The sequence below is a fragment of the Vulpes vulpes genome, chromosome 9 (genome assembly GCF_048418805.1).
Source record: "Vulpes vulpes isolate BD-2025 chromosome 9, VulVul3, whole genome shotgun sequence".
Taxonomy (NCBI): Eukaryota; Metazoa; Chordata; class Mammalia; order Carnivora; family Canidae; genus Vulpes; species Vulpes vulpes.
In genome coordinates, this window is record NC_132788.1 from 79347934 (window position 1) to 79368774 (window position 20841).

General features: G+C 37.0%; 1 long non-coding RNA gene across 1 annotated transcript in view; it reads right to left on the reverse strand.

The window, feature by feature from the left end:
- Window positions 1-5401: 5401 nt before the first annotated feature.
- LOC112909279 (uncharacterized) overlaps window positions 5402-20841 on the reverse strand; it is a 363316-nt gene continuing 347876 nt past the window's right edge. The window contains exons 19-20 of the long non-coding RNA XR_011994350.1: window positions 7647-7822; window positions 5402-5978 (exon numbers count right to left, since the gene is read on the reverse strand). This is a non-coding gene — a long non-coding RNA (uncharacterized lncRNA). The remainder of the gene's footprint in view (window positions 5979-7646; window positions 7823-20841) is intronic.

Here is a 20841-nt window from a genome sequence, read left to right on the forward strand (position 1 = left end):
CTGGATATCTTTGGAAACCATAATCCAGACTACTACACCAGTCATATGGCTACACTTGAACAGCCTGGGAAATAATAGTCTTTTGTGGACTGCTATGCTCCTATCACAAGTTAGGGGGTGATAGAGATTTGTTATTAGTAACAAAGTAAAGTAAAGTTTAGTAAAGTTTAGTAAAGTTTAGTAACTTTATTACTAAAGTTAGAGTGGGAGAATGGATATTGGGTTCCAATCAGCCATCTCTTTTTCGGAAGTTTCTTAAAAATATTGTGGTTTGAGCCTTACAGTAAATAAAAACTTTACATCATCACTTCTGAATTATATAATGTTTGGAGTACTTGAAATCCAAGAGAGATTGAACTAGAAGTGTATTTTTTTTTTTTTTTTTTTGCCTGACCACTGTTTATCATGCATCTCCTGGCCTAATTTTCTGGTTACAGCCCTAATTTTCCATTGAGTGAATACCTCCTCTCAAATTTCAGTCCATCTGGGGTGTGATGCATGTACCCTAGATCTGACCAACTTACATTTTTTATTAGTTCAAAGTTGGGTCTGAAATCCACAGAGTTTTTCCAAAGACCATGGGACTTATGGAAACAACAGGGAAAATAATTGTCTCTTTCCAGTGGGATTGCTGAATTGATAGACATAAGCTGGAACTGCTGATAACTGTCTTTGCACAGGATGTGAAAAGTCTGTCCATGAGTGGCGTCAGCCTACAGGAAAAGGGATGTGGGGGATAAGGAGAAACATGTTCTTGATGACCTTATTTGAGTACCTGCATCCAGCCACACCTGAATATACTCAATACCAAATATACTCAATACCAATATACTCAATATACCAAACTGACTTTTTTATGTGAGTCAGTTAGTGGCTCTGTCCTACCTCTGCTCCACTGTTCTTTTACCACTTGGCTTGAGTTCTATCACTTGAAACCAAGAGGCCTGACTAATGCAAAGCTGAGCAATATGCTGAAGAAAATGTGTCAAGTTATAGGCAAAGTCAAGGCTACAATTCAAATGTCCTTCCTTTTAAGCTACTCTATTGAGTTGCCTTTCCTTCTTTTCACATAATGGCTGTTGACCAATTTCTTTTGATTCCACTATAAAGTGGAAGTCATTTAGTCCCTTAGTCAATCTTGATTTAAAAAAATGGCTTGAGTTCTTACGTGATTTCTTCTCATCTGGCCTATAAGTTTCAACAGCTTATCAAAGGAACATCACTGACAAATAGAATTTGTGACAACGTTGAATATCCTGGTTTTGTTTGGGAAACAAGGAAGGAAAAGAGGGTAATTTCAAAATGCCAAGAAGAAGTAAGGAAGAGATTGACGACCCTTTTTGTTGTTGTTTCCGGCAGATTTATAATGCAATAAAAAGTTTGTTCTGCAATCATTTAGCCCATGTGGTTGATATTAGATTTTTCAGTCAAAACTGTTCATGTCTTCAAGAGGTTCTGAAGCTTTTTATTTAAGTGAAGGATGCTGCTAAAATGTTGAACTCAACATTCCCCCTGAAGTTCTTTCAAGACTATTATGAATAGTCCAGTTTTAAGAAATTCCAGATGAATTGTGCAAACTAAGATGAAAGGCAGAGCATACAAGCAGCTGTGCACAGGAATTATGCAGAAGTATGCAAATTTTGACCCCAGTGATGATGGAAATGTTAACCTTATGTTTTAGTAATAATAATAACTACTCTGATCTAATAGTGAGCTAAGAGGTGCAAAGGGCACTTGGAGTCGAGAATTAATAAGTAAAGAAAGCTTTTTTCCCTCCATGACATCAGGTTGTCTGAATACCTTGTTGTTCAGTGCAATTCACCATAGAAACAAATATTAACAATGACATGTTCATAGCACAGGAACTTGTCATTAAATGTAAAGCCATTTTATAAAGAACTTGAACCTTAAGCTTCCATAAAACAGAGAACTGATTTTTTTCTTAGAAGCTGAATCTTTAAGCTTAAAGAAACTTATGACAGTGTTAGAATTTGGTGGCAAGCCTAAGTCAAGTCTTCCCCTGTTGGGCAGGGCAAAAAGGGAAAGGAAATTCATGGGCTTGAGACATTGGCAAGGAGAAGACTCTAGGTCTGGGTAAATGATACAAAGTTCTAGAAATAAGAATAGCAGTCACTAATTGAGTACTCACTATGTGCCAGGCATAGTAAAGTACTTTATAGTTACAGTGTCATTAAAACCTCAGAATAGCCCTATGGGTTAGGGAAAACAGAGGTTTCTCTACAGTTTCAAAGCTGGGAAGAGGTGGGGCAGATCTATTCAAGTCTATCAGAGCTGGTAAACACACTGCTGCGACTACCCTGCTACCCTGTGGGTGCCCTCAAACCTCACCCTGTACTACTCACCATGCTGCTGTCCAGGATGCTACATTTAGCTCTTATGCAACCAGAGCCTGCCAGGCCAACCAGAATATATTCTGCTCTTCCATTTAAAAAAAATGTATTGTATGTTTTAAAAATCAATATTTAGGGGCACCTGGGTGGTTGAGCGTCTGCTCGGGTCGTGACCCTGTGGTCCTGGGATCGAGTCCCACCTCAGGCTCCCCAGAGGGAGCCTGCTTCTCCCTCTGCCTATGTCTCTCCCTCTGTCTCTGTGTCTTTCATAAATAGATAAATAAAATCTTAAATAAATAAAATAAATATTTATTTTGCAAATACTATATCAATCTGTAAAAAATAAAACATTGCAGGTAAAGTTAGAATTTGCTTTGCCTATCACTACTGGCATTATTCCTTCCCTGCCTTTATAGTAGGCACTTGGACTCCATGATGAGCAGCTCCTATGACTCACCCTGATCATGTTTGATGCCAATTTCTCAGGCAGGGAAAATCTAGAGAAGTTTTCCAAGGAAACTCTAATTAGGTCCTGTCTTTCTCAGAGCCTTTTAGCTTGTTGCCATCCTCAACATGTTCTTTTCATCTCATGGCCCCATGTAACTTCCAGCTTCAGCCATCCTGCTGACTTGCCAATAGGGAAGAAGAAAAATGGAAGAAGAGGGCATGGTCATTCTTTTTAAAGATATGAGTTGAAAGATATGTGTATTGCTTGTGCTTACATCTCCATTGTTCAAAGCAAGATCACATGGGTTCATCCCCTGTGTGTTTGTAGTTTGTATGGAATTATGGCAGATATTGCCAATAGTTTCCCAATATCTATTCTTCACACTCTTTTCATAATGGACTCTGCAAATTTTAGCTGGTAAAAGTCTACCTTCCCCGGCCTCACCTGTAGCAATACTAGGATCTAGCCAGTACCATTTCTTGTACTCTCTTGGCCTGACAAACAGGTTACAAAGCTGACCAAGCATTTACATGACTGACCACCCTGGAGTTTCTGTAACTCATGTCTGCTTACAGATTGGACCTATTCCTCAAAAAATCCTAGAATAATGTCTTAGGAGCCTTGATCTCTACCTGTTTCCAAAATATAGCCATTGCAGCTGCAAGAGAAGCTAAGAAATATTATCCTTATTTGGGATACCATATGCTTACCTAATGATTGAGTGTTTTGTTGTTGTTGTTGTTTTATTTTTAAAGGAATGAGGGCAGGAAGGAAAGTGAGGACAACTTAAAATCTCTATTACAGTTAGTTAAAACATATGCAATACAGCTAAATCAGTACTTAGAGGGCACATTGTGTATATTAAAAAAGAAAAACAATAGAAAAGTAATGAGACCAAAATTCAAGAGTTAGAAAAAGAATAGAGTAAACCCAAAGAAAGAGAAGAGAAGCTAATAAAGATAAGAGCAAACATTAGTGAAACAGAAAACAAGCAATAGAGATGATCTGCAGAAACAAAATATAATTCTTTGAAAAGGTTAATAAAGTGGACAAACAATAAAGAAGAAAGGCACACAAAAAACATAACTGAAGAAAAAAAGGATATCATTAAATAATAGTAACTTAAAATATCACAAGAGATTATGAATAACTATATGCTAATACATCTGATAACACATAAGATTATGGTTTTCTTCTAGAAAAAATATAAATTACCAATGTTGATTTGAGTGGGAATAAAGAACTTATAGCTATTAAAATACTTGATTTGGGAGTCAAACCTGTATGCAGTCTCCTCCCTCTCCCTTCCTCCACTCATGTCCCAGATGGTTTTTAAGTTTTACCACACCATCAACAGAATAGATAACTTCTAGCTTCTGCAAATTGTTTAACACTGTACAGAAGGAAAACCTCCTCAAATCCTGTATTGAGGAAAGCATATTCTTGATTACTGTGGTGGACAGTATGGCAAATTTCCCAGGCCCCCCCCCTTTAGGACCAAAGCATACATTTCCCCAGATGCTGGGATTGGTGGCTGCTGGCCACTCACAGCTGAGTGCCTTTCCAGGAATGTCCATTGGGCCCACATCCAAGACCAGTAGATGCAATGGTACAGGAGCCCTGCCCCACTGAATTACATTGGGACAGCTTGGAAAGACCATCCTATTTACATTGTTGAGGCCTCTGTGGAGGCTGCATTACAGTTCTGCTCTGACTCTTGTCCTTGCCCCCATAGGAATTGATCATGAGAGCCTCCCCAGTAAAGTTCTTGCACATAAAGCTCTATCCCACAGTTTGCTTCCTAAGGAACATGGATGAAGACAATAATAAAACCAGACAAGGATGGTATGAGAAAGGAAAATTATAGGCCCAGCTTCAAAAATAAATTATGATGAAGTAGATTTTTCTCAGGACTCTGTATAACATTTGAAATCTGATAATGTACTTAACTGCAAAAGCAAATTAAAGAGGACTATATGATTGTCTCACTAGCAGAAAAATAATTCATACAATTCAACTCCAACTAATGACAATTTAAAAATATTCTTACTTGAGTCTCATCAAGAGAAAAATCTTCAGAAAATTCCAGTTGAGAGGCATCCTGGAATGCACCTAACCAGTTGTTCTCAAAACTGTCAAGGTCATCAAAAACAAAGAAAGTCTAAGAAACTGTTGTAGCCGAAAAAGAGCCTAAAGAAGCATGATGACTTTTTAACATGTGGTACAATGAGTGGGACAGAAAAAGAACTTACATAAAAATTAAGGAAATATAAATAAACTGTAGGTCTTAATTAATAATAAAGTATCAATACTGATACTAGTGTGTGTGTGTATCATAATAGTATCTAGTATGTGTCATACTAACATATGTGTCATACTAGTATAATATGTTAATAATAGGGTAAGTTGGCTTTAGTTACACGGGAATTTTCTATACTATCTTCTTAATTTCTAAATTAGATCCCATAAATCTAAAACTGTTGTAATAAAGTCTATTTAAAAAAAAAAAAAGCTTGGAGGAAAGTGTACCCATATCAATGGCTGATGTCTCTGACTTATTATAAAGATAGGATAATGTTTATAAAATGCTTAGCACAGAAACTGGTATACAGTAATTCTTTAATAATCATTACCTATTGTTATATTGTTAATGATTCAAATATCTTCTTTATACATTTCTGTATTACAAATTCTATCATAAGCACATTTACTTACATTATCAGATGTTTCTTTTTCAAAGAAAGAACAAACTTCTAGGACACTATCTGATATGCTATAAACTGAGGATGAGGCAACTCAATGGCAAGTACAACAGCTCATCAAAATCTCACTTTGCTCCTCCATTCTGGAAGCTGACATCTTTGCAAATAACAACGAAAAGATTTGCTTTTATGCTGAGTGGTCCAAAAAGGTCTACCCCTTCTTGAACTGACTCTCCATCTGAAGGACTTCTGAGGAATGCATTCTTTCCAGGGGCCAGCATGAAGGTTCATTTTGTCCCTAAGATTGACACCAAGGAGAAGGAGCATCCCTCTTCCTATAAGAGAAGGCAAGGTTGACCTGTGGACAAGGGTGCTGGCCACCATCTTCATAAAATCAGACAGTGTGTCCTCCAAGACTTGAGGATGAAGGGTTGCACTTGGGCTTCAGAAGAGAAAAAAAATGCCTGGATCAGACACCTGTTTGGAAATTATAAAGTGATAAATAAAGGAATACCTGGTTGCTCTAAGGGTCCATTTGAAGCTGAAAAAGGAAAGGGAACTAAAGTCACAACAGGTAGTTTAGGCTGGGGCACTGTGGGACCTGGTAAACAGGAGTAGAAGAATCTATACTCTTTCAATAGTAGCTACATAGTAGGCTCTGGAGAAAAACCCATTTAAGTCTTAAAGTCTTAGTTGTGATTTTCTTTATGCACAAAATCTAATATGATCATCTCATTCTGAATAGTTAATACCTCTTTCTCTTGGCAGCAACAGAATTGAAAATTCTCAAGGCACTTGCCATAGAATATATTAAGCATTCAAGACAGGTGCATTGGTAATTCTACTCAAGGTACATAATTATCACAGGGGAATTATTTTATAAAGCATGGATGTCAGGAAATATATTTTTGAGTTAGAATTGAGTATGAAAATCTTCAGGTTAAAACATAGTGCTGTATTATTTAGTGCCTTCCATTTTTAGAGAGTAAAAAATGTAGTTATTTAGACTTTTGACAGTGTGGATGTACTTTAAAATGACTGTGACAATGAATTTTATTCTAGAATTATCTTTTGATACCAAAAAAAGAAACACACATTTGGGTTACTTACATATCTGTAGACATAGCAAATTATATGATTTCTTCATCCTAGTTAAGTCAATCTCAGTCATGGTACACATTATGCATTTGAGGGGTGGTTTCTCTCTTCAAGTACTTATTATGAGGTTAGCTCATCCTTCTGGCCAAAATAATTTTATGAGGTTCCTCTAAACAAAGTGTTATTTTGCCAGGTCAGTCATAGGCCACTGCTTGGTTATAGCTTAGGTGGGGAGGTGGCAATTACTTCTCTGACCAGGCCTATGATCATATCAGTATATTACAGTATATATATATCAGTATATTATCATTATATTACAGACACCATATATACTAGATCAATAGGGGGGTGATTTTTTCTTGCCAATGGACATTGAACCACGTCTAGAGACATTTACAGTTGTTGCCATGGAAGGTGGGGATGCTAATATCATCTAGGGATGCTGCTAAACATCCTACCATGTACAGAATAGTCCACAACAAAAAATTAATCTACAGCAAAGAATGCTCTGGCCAATAGTGCAAAGGTCAAGAAACTCTTCTAGAAGGAAAACATGACACAGTCAGTTAAAATTTCTTTTTGTTAGGATATACAGAGAATACTTTTAAATTTAAGGTTCAAGTTATAAAATCCCATTCTCAGAGACTCCATGACAGGTTAAATCTGTGGGAGGAATTTTCTTAATGTATTTATCATGTCCATGATTTTTGGTCATGGCATGGGGCCAACCCTAGAATCAGTTGCCACAGAGCAAGACTCTCCAGGACCCTCACTTTTTGGCCCTCCATCTCTTTTTCCCATTGGCACTTTTGTCTATTTAACACAGCTTTGTCCAAAACAATTTTTTGGGATTATGAAAATATTCTCTATGTGGCTCTCTAATATGGAAGCTACTAGCTACAAGTGGCTAGTGTGTACTTGAAATGTCACAAGTGTGTCTATGGAACTAATTTTTAAAATTTTATTATAATAAACTTAAATATAAATGCAAATAGCCACGTGTGGCTAGTACAGCAGGCAGTGCAGATTTCACATCCTTATACTCACCTCCCCAGGTCAGATTTCTTCAGATTTCTTTTTGGGTCTCACATCAGGCATAGATTGTCATCATTTTCAGCTTCTTCACATTTTGCTTCTGAATATTTGGAGAGGGATATTTGGATCCTAAAAGGGAAGGTAGGCAAAGAGGTTCCCATGTGACTTGGTCTCCAAAGAAATAACATCTGGAAAAAGAAATCAGATAGTTTAAACTCCAAATGTTAGGCTCTTTTTTGTTTTTTTGGTTCTCAAATGCCTATATATATTGATTGTATTATATATATAATTAACATACTGTGTTATATTAGTTTAGAGTGTATAACACAATGATTCCACAATTCTATACATTACTTAGAGCTCACCACAAATATAGTCATCTGTCACCAAACAACATTATTGCAATCTTATTGGCCATGTTCCTAATGTTGTATTTTCATCACTGTGACTTATTCATTGTATAACTGGAAGTTTGTGCCTCTTAATCCCCTTTATCTATTTCCCCCATCCTCCTACTCACCTTCTCTCTGGCAACCACCAGTTTGTTCTCTGTATTTAAAAGTCTGTTGTTTGTCCTCTTTTCCTTTGTTTCTTAAATTCCACTTATGAGTGAAATAATATGGCATTTGTCTTTCTCTGACATATTTCACTTAGCATTATCCTCCCTAGGTCCATACATGTTTATACAGATGGCAAAAATCTCATTCTTTCTCATTGCTAATATTCATCCATATTCTTCATTCATTCATCTATGAAAGGATACTTGGGCTGCTTCCATTCCTTTGTTATTATAAATAATGCTGCAATAAACATAGGGTGCATATAGGGGAGGAGATTGGGGTCTGAAGTAACTGATAATGTACATTAAGAAGGGCACATGATATAATGAGCACTGAGTATTATATAAGATTGACGAATCACTGAACTCTACCTCTGCAACTGATAATATATGTTAATTAATTGAATTTAAATTAAAAAAAATTAAAGTAGAAAAATGATATAATCACTAATTCCATTACTGGGTGCTTACCCAAAGAAATGAGAATACTAATTGAAGAAGCTATATGCAGCATTACTTATAATAGGCTCTTTCAGTCTACAAATCTATACAATATAAAGGCTGGTCTCCCATATATCCTTTTCCCGAAAGAATGCCTCTCTCTGTCCTAGATTTAAGTGATTGCATAAATTTCCTTCCATTTATAGCAATGAAACCTTTTTCTTAAAGAGAAGAGTAGGCCTTTCAAGGACAAGAGATTGTCATTCCAACAGAATTAATAAGGGTATTATATTTTTCCTTCCCTTGCCCCCATGAAATTTCTTTTGTTTTTGAATTTACCTCCATTCCTCCCCATCTGCCTGTTCATCTTTTTCTTCTTTTCACTCCTCACTTGTCTTCCTCACATGTCTTCCCCCTTCATCCCTCTCCCCACCTATCTCTTGGATTACAAACCCTCTACAAAATGGCTCATGATTATTTCTTCCAACTTAACAAAGGAACTCATTAAATAGTTGTTGGGATTCCATGTCTATGCCTACCTGGCCACCTGGAAAAAATTCTTTTTAAATGATTGTGCCATCTCCTTTCTCAGGATAAGATACATATTTGGTTATCTGGAGTATTAGCTTAGGCCCTCTGAAAAGCAGGCAGCAGGACAGGATTAGATGGGCAAGCACTATAATGGGGGAAATACTTGTGAAGGAAGGAGCCAGAGGAATCAGGGGAGACTGCATGCAATCTGACCCTGTGAGAAAAGAGGGAAGGAAGGAAGCCTACATAGGAAGTACAGTGCTCTTCAGTGTGGTTGACGGGGGATCCTCCAGCCACAGGTGCACCCAACAGAAAAGCTCCTGTCTCCCAGGAAAAGGTCTGCCTCCGTGTCTTGGCTGTGCTCAGTCACTGGCTGGAAGCGAATGGGAAGAATGGCCTTGGCGCAAAGCATGGTAAGTCAAATTTCCAGTGCTAGGTCTCAGCACCAATTGCGTTCCCTGCAATAGATCTGAGAGGTGAATTTTCATGGCCAGCGCATCTAGATCATACTAAATGTTTCCAGGCTTGGTGAGAAAGCACCAGACCCCTTATGTCATGCCCCATGACTGACCTGGTCAAATACTAGTTTGTTTAAAGGAGCTTATAGAATATTTTGCTCAGTCTCCTTTCTATAAGTCACACTACTACTGCAATGTCCTCCTAATCCTTAAGCTCTTCTCACACATGTGTTCCTTCTGCCTGGAGTGAGTCTTCTCCAACAATTCCCCCAAATCAATTCCTTCAAGTTTCAACTTAACTGCCTTTCCATAGGAGGGTATTCTTGCCTTCTGGACTAATACAGATGCCCTCATATCTCTCTGGAATTCAAGCTGTAACAGCCCTCCTTTCAGATTCTTAGTACTTTTTAATATTGTCTTTTTTGTCTATTAAACATGTGACCGATGAAGAGATAGGCTGTATCTTTCTCATTTACCAGGGCCAGACATAAAGCCAGTTAATATATCTTTGAATAAATTCTTTATGCCAGATATGCTAAAATAAAATGATGAATAATGAAGTCCTTACTTTCAATATGCTTAAAATCTAGGATGGGCTTCTCAGCAGAAATAGCATAACAATATTGGAATTAGTGAAATATCTGAATTAAAGGGCTTTTTAGGAGACTGGAAGCTTCAATTTTCTAAGTCAAGGATCAATTGCCAGAGGATGTTAAATTAAAGTCCCACCAAGCCCACTTTAATAATAGATAAGACTAATGTTGATGAATGCTCTGTCTGCATGTAAATGAATACTCCTAGGAAGAGTTTTAAATGATATCTAGGAAATGGACCTTAGTTTACAACCTTCTAATTTGGCATTTACAGCCATTTTACCAGCCTTAGAATGAAGCTTATCTATGAATTCTCTATGAAGGAAAGTTTTACTACTCCAATGAACTTAGCTGTATGTGATGGTGGGATGTTTATGATTTGTAGAATTTCTGTCTGACCAGTATGTTTTCTCATATGTCTATCTCCTGGAATCTAACCTTCCTTTTACTAATGGTAACCTATCCCATTTGGTTCTCATAGGGATGACTTGACTTTTACCACTACAAGGATTGGCAAATGATACTATATTTTTGTTTAGTATTAATGGACTCACTACATTTCAGGCACTGTTCCAGTCACTTGGTATGTACTAATCTTCTGATTCTTACAAGGACAGCATGAGGCAGGTACTTTTATTATTATCCTTATTTTATAGACAAGAAACCTGAGGTCCAGAGAACTTAAAGAACTTGTCCAGGGATGCCTGGGTGGCTCAGCGGTTAAGCGTCTGCCTTCCGGCTCAGGGCGTGATGCTGGAGTCCTGGGGATCGGTCCCACATCGGGCTCCCTGCGTGGAGCCTGCTTCTCCCTCTGCCTATGTCTCTGTTTCTCTCTCTGTGTGTGTCTCTCATGAATAAATAAATAAAATCTTTAAAAAAAAAAGAATTTGTCCAGCTGTGGTGGGTGACAGAGGTAGGATCTGAATTTAGGTTGGCTGGCACAGTGTCACCCTGCACTATTGTGCCTTATATTCTCTAAGCAACCGCATCAGAACACTCTGTCCCTAAGCAACCATGGTTAGTTCAAAGATGGAGAGGTGGTGCAAGTTAACCCAATCAGACTTTTCTGGGAATTTTGCTGAAGCCAGTGGGAAAAAATGGTACCATAGTTTCTTAAGGATCTTTAGTTGTAAGAATGATGTCAGCCCCAAGAATCTACTTGTCACCAAAGGAGAGAGCTCACCTCAGAGGACACAGCCAAGTGAGGAAAAGAGAGCTGAGGACAGAGAAGTGGTAACTGATACCTATAACTAACTATTATCAATATTTTCAAATATACATAAAAGTAGAGAGGTCAGCATAATGAACTTCCCACTTTGACTCATGCCTATCATGTGTGCTTAGCAATTATCTACATTTCAGCAATATAACCATACCTCAGAGATATCATGAGTTCAGTTCCAGACCACTGCAATAAAACACATGTCAGAATAAAGTGAATATTGCAATAAGGTGAGTCAGACGACACTGTGCTGTAGTCTTTTAATGCTGATGGTTGCTGGCTGATTGGGGTGGTGGTTCCTGAAAGCTGGGGTGGCTGCGGCAATTTCGTAAATTAAGACAATAATGAAATTTGCCACATCGATTGACTCTCACAAATTTCTCTGTAGCATGCAATAGCATTTTGCTCACAACGGGACTTTTTTTTTTTTTTTCCAAACTTGAGTCAGTCCTCTCAAAACCTGCTGCTGCTCTGTCAACTAAGTAGACGTAATATTGTAAATGCTTGGTTGTCATGTCAGCAATTTTCATAGCATTTTCACCATGAATAGATCCCATCTCAAGAAACCACTCTCTTGGTCATCCATGAGAAGCAACTCTTTATTCATTCAAGTTTTATCATAAGATTTCAGCAATTCACTTCCATCTTCAGGTTCCACTTCTAATGCTAGTTCTGCTGTTTCTACCACATCTGCAATTCCTTCTCTGAAGTCTTGAACCCCTCAAAGTCCTCTATGGTTTCTGAGATCAGCTTCTTCCAAACTCCTGCTAATGTTTATATTTGGCCTCTTTCCATGAATCACAAATGTTCTTAATGGCATCTAGAATGGCAAATCCTTTCCCAAAGGTTTGTAATGTACTTTACCAGATCCATCAGAGGAATCACTATCTATGGCAGCTACAGCCTTACAAAATGTGTTTCTTAAATAATAAGGCTTAAAATTTGAAATTACTCCTTGATTCATGGGCTGCAGAATGGATGTTGTGTTAGCAGGCATGAAAACAACATTAATCACATTGTCCATCTCCATCAGAGCTCTTGCGTGTCGAGGTGCATTGTCAATCAGCAGTAACATTTTGAAAGGAATCTTTTTTTTTCTGAGCAATAGCTTTCAACAATGGGCTTAAACTGTTCAGTAAACCATGTTGTAAACAGATGTGCTGTCATCCAGACTTTGTTGTTTCATTTATAGAGCAAAGACAGAGTAGATTTGGCATAATTCTTCATGTCCTAGGATATTTGGAATGGTAAGTGAACATTGGCTTCAACTTCAAGTAATCAGCTGCATTAGACCCTAACAAGAGAGTCAGTTTGTCCTATGAAGCTTTGAAGCCACGCATTGACTTCTCTTCTCTAGCTATGAAAGCCCCAGATGGCACCTACTTCCAAAGGAAGACTATTTCATCTACATTGAAAATATGTTGTTTAGTGTAGCCACCTTCATGAATTCTCTTCTCTAGATCTGCTGGATAACTTACTGCTGCTTCTGTATCAGCACTTGCTGCTTCACTTTGTACTTGTATGTTACTTTCCTGAAACCTTATGAGCCACCTGTGCTAGCTTTAAACTTTTCTTCTGTAGCTTCCTCATTTCTCGCAGTCTTCAGAGAATTAAAGAGAGTTGGCACTTGTTATGGATAGGCTCTGGCTTAAGGGAACATTGGGGCTGGCTTAATCTTCTATCCAGACCACTAACACTTTCTCCATATTTGCAATAAGGCTCTTTGACTTTCTTATTATTGATGCATTTCTTCCAAGAACTCTTCCTTTGCATTCACAACTTGGCTGGTTGGTGCAAGAGGCCTACCTCAGCTTTTGACATGACTTCCTCACTAGGCTTAATCAATTTTAACTCTCGATTTAAAGTGAGAGACATGTGACTCTTCCTTTCACTTGAACACTTAGAGGCCATTGTAGGGTTATGAATTGGTCTAATTTCAATATTTTTGTGTATCTTACAGAATAAGGAGGTCTGAAGAGAGAGAAAGAGAGAGACAGGGGAATGGCAGATCAGTGGTATAGTCAGAATACACACATTTGTAGATTAAATTCACCATCTCATGGACACAGTTTGTGGTACCCCAAACAATTATAATAGGAACATCAAAGGTCGCTGGTCACAGATCACCATAACAAATATAGTAATGAAATCTTTGAAATGTTTATGAAAACTACCAAATTATGACACAGAGACACAAAGTGAGAAAGTGTCTTAGACATCATTTCATTTCCCCATAATTACTATATGTTGTATTTCCAATAGAGGGTTTTGTTTTGTTTTGTTTTTTTATTTTTATTTATGATAGTCACACACACACAGAGAGAGAGAGAGAGAGAGAGAGAGAGGCAGAGGGAGAAGCAGGCTCCATGCACCGGGAGCCCGACGTGGGATTCGATCCCGGATCTCCAGGATCCCGCCCTGGGCCAAAGGCAGGCGCCAAACCACTGCGCCACCCAGGGATTCCTAGAGGGGTTTTTTAAAGCATAACTACAGTGCTATTAACATACATAGAAAAATCAATAATAATTCCATTATCCTAATTTTATCTTGCCGCAAGCCTATCAGTTCCCCAGTTCCCTTTTCTGTTTAAGGCAGTGTAAGTTGAAGTTTCTGTCACTTGTAACCAAAGTAGTGTGCTGAATAAAACACCACATGAAGAGTTTGAATTATTTAGCAGTAGCACATGGTTTTTTCAGATGGACTTTGACAACATACATTAACATATAAGTAATGAGTATACTAAGAGTCATTACATAAATAACTAACATGTTATAGCTTCATAATTCTCCATAGTTTGCACAACACTTTCATATACATTCTGTTCACAGTAGCTTATGAAATGGGCAGTGATTGTCATCCTTAGTTTATGTGAGGATACTAAAAAACAGATTAGTTGAGACTTTTCCAAAGTCAACAAAAGTGATGTGAAAGGTCATAATCAGGACCATCTTCCTCCTACACTCTCAGTGGCTCCTAGTGACTGTTTCCTATGTACCTTTCTGAGTCATCACTGGTTCTAGGTCAGTATGAGCATCTAGCAAAAGATAAAAGTAAATAATACATCATAAGAACCATCAAAATGCATGTATGCCTGTGTGTGTGTTACAGTTCAAGATAAACAATACAAGAAAAATAATCTGATATCCTAGACAACTTATAGTTTCTATTGAAAGAATGTGGCAAAACTTTCCAAAAGAAAATATTATTAGTCCTTTTAAAGGGCTGCTTACCTAGCAGCATTTAGCTTTGATCTAGTGGTCCAAGGTAAAGTCAACAAGTTTTCTTAAAGAACTTAAATTAGACTCTTGCTTTCCCAAGTCTTAGCTAAGCATGGTAAATTGTGTTCTCCTCCATTTATCTAATTTGAAAGGATAAAGGCCTAAACTGACCTGGCAGGATTTGAACTCATGGTTCCAGGAAATCTAACAAAGCCAAGAATAATGCTTGACCATGGATCATTACTTCTGACAGGGAACATGGGCAGCTTCAAGCTTATTTACACTGACAAAGCATTTTATGATAAAGGATTAAAATGCTCCCTAAAAGCAGAGAATATTGGTGTCTAACATAATGCAATAGGTAGATCCTTCTATAACAATCTTATAAAAAAGCTCTTGTTTGGGATAGCCTCCATGGGGAAGGATAAGGAACTTCTGTGTTATCAAAATACAAGCAGGGGATTCCTGGGTGGCTCAGCGGTTTGGTGCCTGCCTTTGGCCTGCCTTTGGCCCAGGGCATGATCCTGGAGTCTTGGGATCGAGTCCCAAGTCCAGCTCCTGGCATGGAGCCTGCTTCTCCCTCTGCCTGTGTCTCTGCCTCTCTCTCTCTCGTCTATCATGAATGAATAAATAAAATCTTAAAAAAAAAAAAAGAAAACAAACAAACAGGCAAAAGAGGGAAGTAAGTTGTTCTTCCTACTATAATGTAAGGCCCAGGGAGAGAGAAGATCTTAGGCTACTCTAAGAAACAGTTAAACAAAACAGAGGTAATCGTCTCTTCCCTCAGGCTCTGCAGTAAAGTGGAAGAGTTGGAACCTAAGAGAAAGACTAGCAGCTTCTATTCACAGCTTAGATCATTTCCTGCTTGTCTGTAGGCAGATTGTTTCATCAGTTTGAGGAGCCTTGATTAAGTGTCTCAATTTACCCATCTAAAATAATAGCTGTTTCATCAGGGGTATTGTGGGGTTTAATTAAAGCCTGTGAAGGGTAATGAGATCCTCAGATAAGACCCTGTGTAAACACTAAGTAATGTGTGTCTGTATACATGCTCGTCACATACAGATATAGACCTAGGTCTACGAAACTGGATTATCAGACAAGATGGTTTTCTTCATCACATCAATATGCCTCATGCTCATCCCACACTTAGAACATAAATCCCTTCAGGCCAGGGTTTTCTAAGGATTGCCAAATGCTTAGATATAGCACTTGGGTTAAACATTAGATGCCACAGCCAAGTTCAGGTCACCTGCCTTGCTGTAATGTTTCCCAAACCTCAGGCATTTCTTTTATTTCGCTGCTTCACATATTTTGCTTTTTCTGCCTACCACCTGTGCCATTGTTTACATGGTATCTTTAACGCTTTTCTGCTTTAAAAAGTTTAAGGCAACAGCTTTAAGTGACTATTGTTCTTAAAAAACCAGTGATTTCTTTCAATCTCTATTAAAATTTTAAAGGTTTCTTTATGATATTTTTAAAGTATCTTGTGTACCACTAGTTTATGTGTATCACATTTAAATGAGATCAGAAGTAAAAATATTTCCAAATTTCATATAATCTCAAGACTGTTTATATTTATGACATATTTTGATGCTGTTCTTTTTTGGCAGCTTTATCAATGAGCAATTGTTACAAACTCCTCAAAACTGAAAGGTTTGAACAACAATCACTTATTATCACTGTTCCAGGGTGTCTAGGTCAGCTGGGCCATTCTGCTGATCTGAGCTACGTTTGACTGATACTGACTGGCTTACTCAGGTGCTTGTGACCAGAAAGCAGGAGGACGGAGCTTACTGGTCTAGGATGGCCTCCTTTACATCTCTAGTGGTTGTCTGGTTTTTGCCTTGGGGTAATACATTGAGTAGACCACAATTTTTGTCTTCTAATAGTCTATGGTTGACTTGTTCCCATATTTCAAAGTTTTAAGAGAAAGCTGAAGTCATTAGGCTTATTGAGGCTTAGCCTGGGATTTGAAACCACCTCACTCCCACCACATTTTATTGGACAAAGAAAATTACAATGCCAGCTCACATTAAGACAATAAAGAAAAGGATTTTTACTATAAAATCACATTGCAGAGGGCACCAAGTCATGGAGAAGTGGAGACCTACCACCAGTTTTGTACCCAAGCTACCATAAATATTTAACTTTTGTTCAGATTTGGCTTAGGAAAATAGTAAAATGAATGTCTTTCTTGAATTCACATGAAAAGATGGAGGAAATATGGCATGCAGTTAAAAAACAACGGCTTCTGAACCCTGATCTTTGTAGCAGAAGTGATCTTGGACAAGGTATTTCCATTTGCTATATCTCAATTTCCTTGTCTACAAAGGGAGGAGTTGGGTGACTGTGAGTCACCAAATCAAGAGTTGAGGATGGTATGTTAGAATTAGGTTTTGCTGAAGTACAAAGCTGCTGTAACAATGCTCAAAACTCATTTGAGACACATTCCTCCAAAGGGGCCTGAATTTATTTGTATCAGACCATGAAGCAATTTATGTTTGAGAACCTTGCCAAAAACAGTAGCACAATACGTCAACAATTAGTAGAGCCAAACAACTGGGTGTGATACCAACAGAGGCAGTTTAACAGAAAGCTCAGAGAAAGAGGCAAAGAGAGTCCCTATGGAAACACTGGTATTCTAGGGTGACTGTGCACATACTCAAGTTTCTTAGAAAAACATAACAAAATTGATAAGCCTTTACTAAGTCTGACCAGTAAAAAAGAGAGAGACCATAAACTGCTAAGTAAAGAATGAAAAAGAGGATATTACTAATAACTTTACAGAAATAAAAATAATAAAATAATATTATGAAAAACTATATGCCAACAAATTAGATAACCAAGATGAAATGGACAAATTATTAGAAGAATATAATGTATCTAAACGGACTCAAGAAGAAATAGGAAATCTTTTTTTTTTAATAATAAATTTTTTTATTGGTGTTCAATTTGCCAACATACAGAATAACACCCAGTGCTCATCCCGTCAAGTGCTTCCCTCAGTGCCCACCACCCAGTCACCCCCAGCCCCCCGCCCTCCTCCCCTTCCACCACCCCTAGTTCGTTTCCTAGAGTTAGGAGTCTTCCATGTTCTGTCTCCCTTTCTGATAAGAAATAGGAAATCTGATTAGGAACCTATAATAAGAGATTGAATTAGTAAGTATACAAATTCCCACAAAGAAAAGGCAAGGACCAGATGGCTTCAGTGATGAATTCTAGCAAAGACTCAGTACTGGGACTCTTAGGTGGCTCAGCTGGTTAAATGTCTGCTTTCAGCTTAGGTCATGATCCCAGGGTCCTGGTTAGAGCTCCATGTCGGCTATTGGTTTTATGGAAGTGTTGAATCACTAAATTGTACACCTAAAACTAATATTACACTGTATGTTAACTAACTGGAATTTAAGTTAAAAATTACAAAAGTGAGGAATCTGCTTCTCCCTTTCCTTCAGACCCTCTACTCTTCTCTTGCTGTGTCAAATGAATAATAATAAAAAAAAAATCTTAAAAAAAATAAGGCTTAATACCCTTTTTTTTTTTTACAAAGTCTCTCAAAAAAATGGGATTTATCCTAGGAACACAAACTTAGCTTAATTTTTAAAAATTAATTGAGGTTATATACTGTGTCAATAGAACACAATGGGACACCTGGGTGGCTCAGCGGTTGAGCATCTGCCTTTGGCCCAGGGCATGATCCTGGGGTCTGGGATCAAGTTCCACATCAGGTTCCTTGCAGGGAGCCTGCTTCTCCCTCAGCCTGTGTCTCTGCCTCTCTCTTTTGCTGTGTCTCTCATGAATAAATAAATAAAAATTTAAAAAATAGAGCCAGGGGCAAAAAAACCTGCATACAATTATTTCAGTAAATGCAGAAAAAGCATTTGACAAATTCCAAAATTCCTTTTTGAAAGCAAACAAAAACTTTAATAAACAAGGAAATAAGGAATTTTTTCTCAATGTGATTAAAGACATCTACAATATACCCATAGCTAACATTATACTTTTCCTCTAATATCAAGACAAGAATGTCCATTGATGCCACTTTAATTTAACATTAGGCTTGAGGTTTTAGTCAGAGAAATTAGACCAGAAAAATGAATAAGAGGTATCCAATTTTTTTCCTTCTCTGTAAATGAGGTATATTTTATTTTTTTAATTTTTAATTTTGAATTTAAATTCCAGTTAGTTAAGATACAGTGTAATATTAGTTTTAGGTGTACAATTTAGTGATTCAACACTTCCATAAAACACCTGTTGTTTGGCACAAGTGTACTCCTTAATCCCCATCACCTATTTAACCCATTCCCCCCCCACCTCCACTGTGGTTACCATCAGTTTGTTCTCTATAGTTTAGAATGTGTTTTTTGGTTTTCCTTTCTCTCTCCTTTTTAAAAAAGGCATCCAAATTGAAATGGAAAAAGTCAAACTGTTTGCAGATTGCATGATCTAATATATAGAGAAAACCAGAAAAAGTAAAAAAAAATAAATTATATATATATATATATATAGATATAAGCTAATAGATGAGTTCAGCAAATTTGTAGGACACGGATCAATATATAGGAGTCAATTGGAAAAAAAAGTCAGTTGGATTTCTATAAAATAGTAATGGACTAAGCAAAAATAAGATTAAGAAACGAAATTCCATTTACATTAGCATCAAAAAGAATAAAATATTTAGGAATAAATTTATCAAAGAAATACAAAACCTATACTCTGAGAACTATAAAGTATTGCCTAAAAAAGTTAAAGAAGACATAAATACATGAGAATTTTTTCCATGTTCGTGGGTTGGAAGACTTAATCATAAAATAGCAATACTCTCCAAATCAATCCACAGACTCAAGGTAATTTTGTTTGTTTGCTTTGAGTTTTTCTGTTGTTTTTTTTATTTGAGTATAGTTGATACACAATGTTACACTGGTTTCAGATGTACAGCTTCCTGATTTGACAAGTTTATAGTTATGCTATGTTTGCCACAAGTGTAGCTATCATCTGTCCTGTTACATCACTATAGCAATATCATTGACCATATTTCTTATGCTGTAACTTTTATTCTTGTGACTTATTCATTCCATAATTAGAAGCCTGTATCTCCCAGTCCCCATAACCCATTTTTCCCAATCTCCTGTCCCCATCACCCCTGGCAACCATCAGTTTCTTCTTTTTATATATAGATCTGATTCTGGTTTCTGTTTGTTTGTTGACTTTATTTTAGATTCCACTTAAAAGTGGAATTATATAGTACTTGTCTTTCTCTGACTTTTTCACTTAGCATACCCCCTAGATCCATCCACGTTGTCTCAAATGGCATGAGCTCATCCTTTTTTATGGCTGCATTATATTACATTTTATATATATGCCACATTTTTTCATATCCTTTTGTCTATTGATGGACACTTAGGTTGCTTTCATATCTTGGCTATTGTAAATAATGCTGCAATAAACACCGGGGTGCATATATCTTTTTCAAATTAGTGTTTTCATTTGCTTTATGTAAGTACCCAGTAGTGAAATTACTGGATCATTACTGGCATTTTTATTTTTAATTTTTAGAGGAAACTGCATACTGTTTTCCACAATGGCTATACCAATTTATATTGTGACAACAATGTACAGGTTCCTTTTTCTTCATATCCTCATGAACTCTTGTTATTTCTTGTCATTTGATTTTAGTCATTCTACCAGGTATAAGATATATATCTCATTGTGGTTTTGATTTGCATTGCCCTGATGATTAGCGATGTTGAGCATCTTTTCATGTGTCTGTTGGCAGTCTGTCTTCTTTGGAAAAATGTCTATTCAGGTCCTCCTCTGCCAATTTTTTTAATGAGATTGTTTGTTTCTTTTGGTGTTGAGTTGTACCAGTTCTTTATATTGGATATTAATCAATTATCAGATATATCATTTGAAGATAGTTTGTCTTTTTATTTTGTTGATGGTTTGCTTTGCTGTTAAAAGCTTTTTATTTTGATACAGTCCCAATTAATTAATGTTTACTTTTGTTTCCCTTGCTTTAGAAGGCATATCTAGAAAAATGTTGCTATCATTGATGTCAGAGAAACTATTGCCTATATTCATTCTCTTTTAGAATTTTTATGGTTTCAGATTTAACATTCAGATCTTTAATACACTTTGAGTTTATGTTTGTATATGGTATAAGAAAGTGGTCTACTTTCATTCTTTTG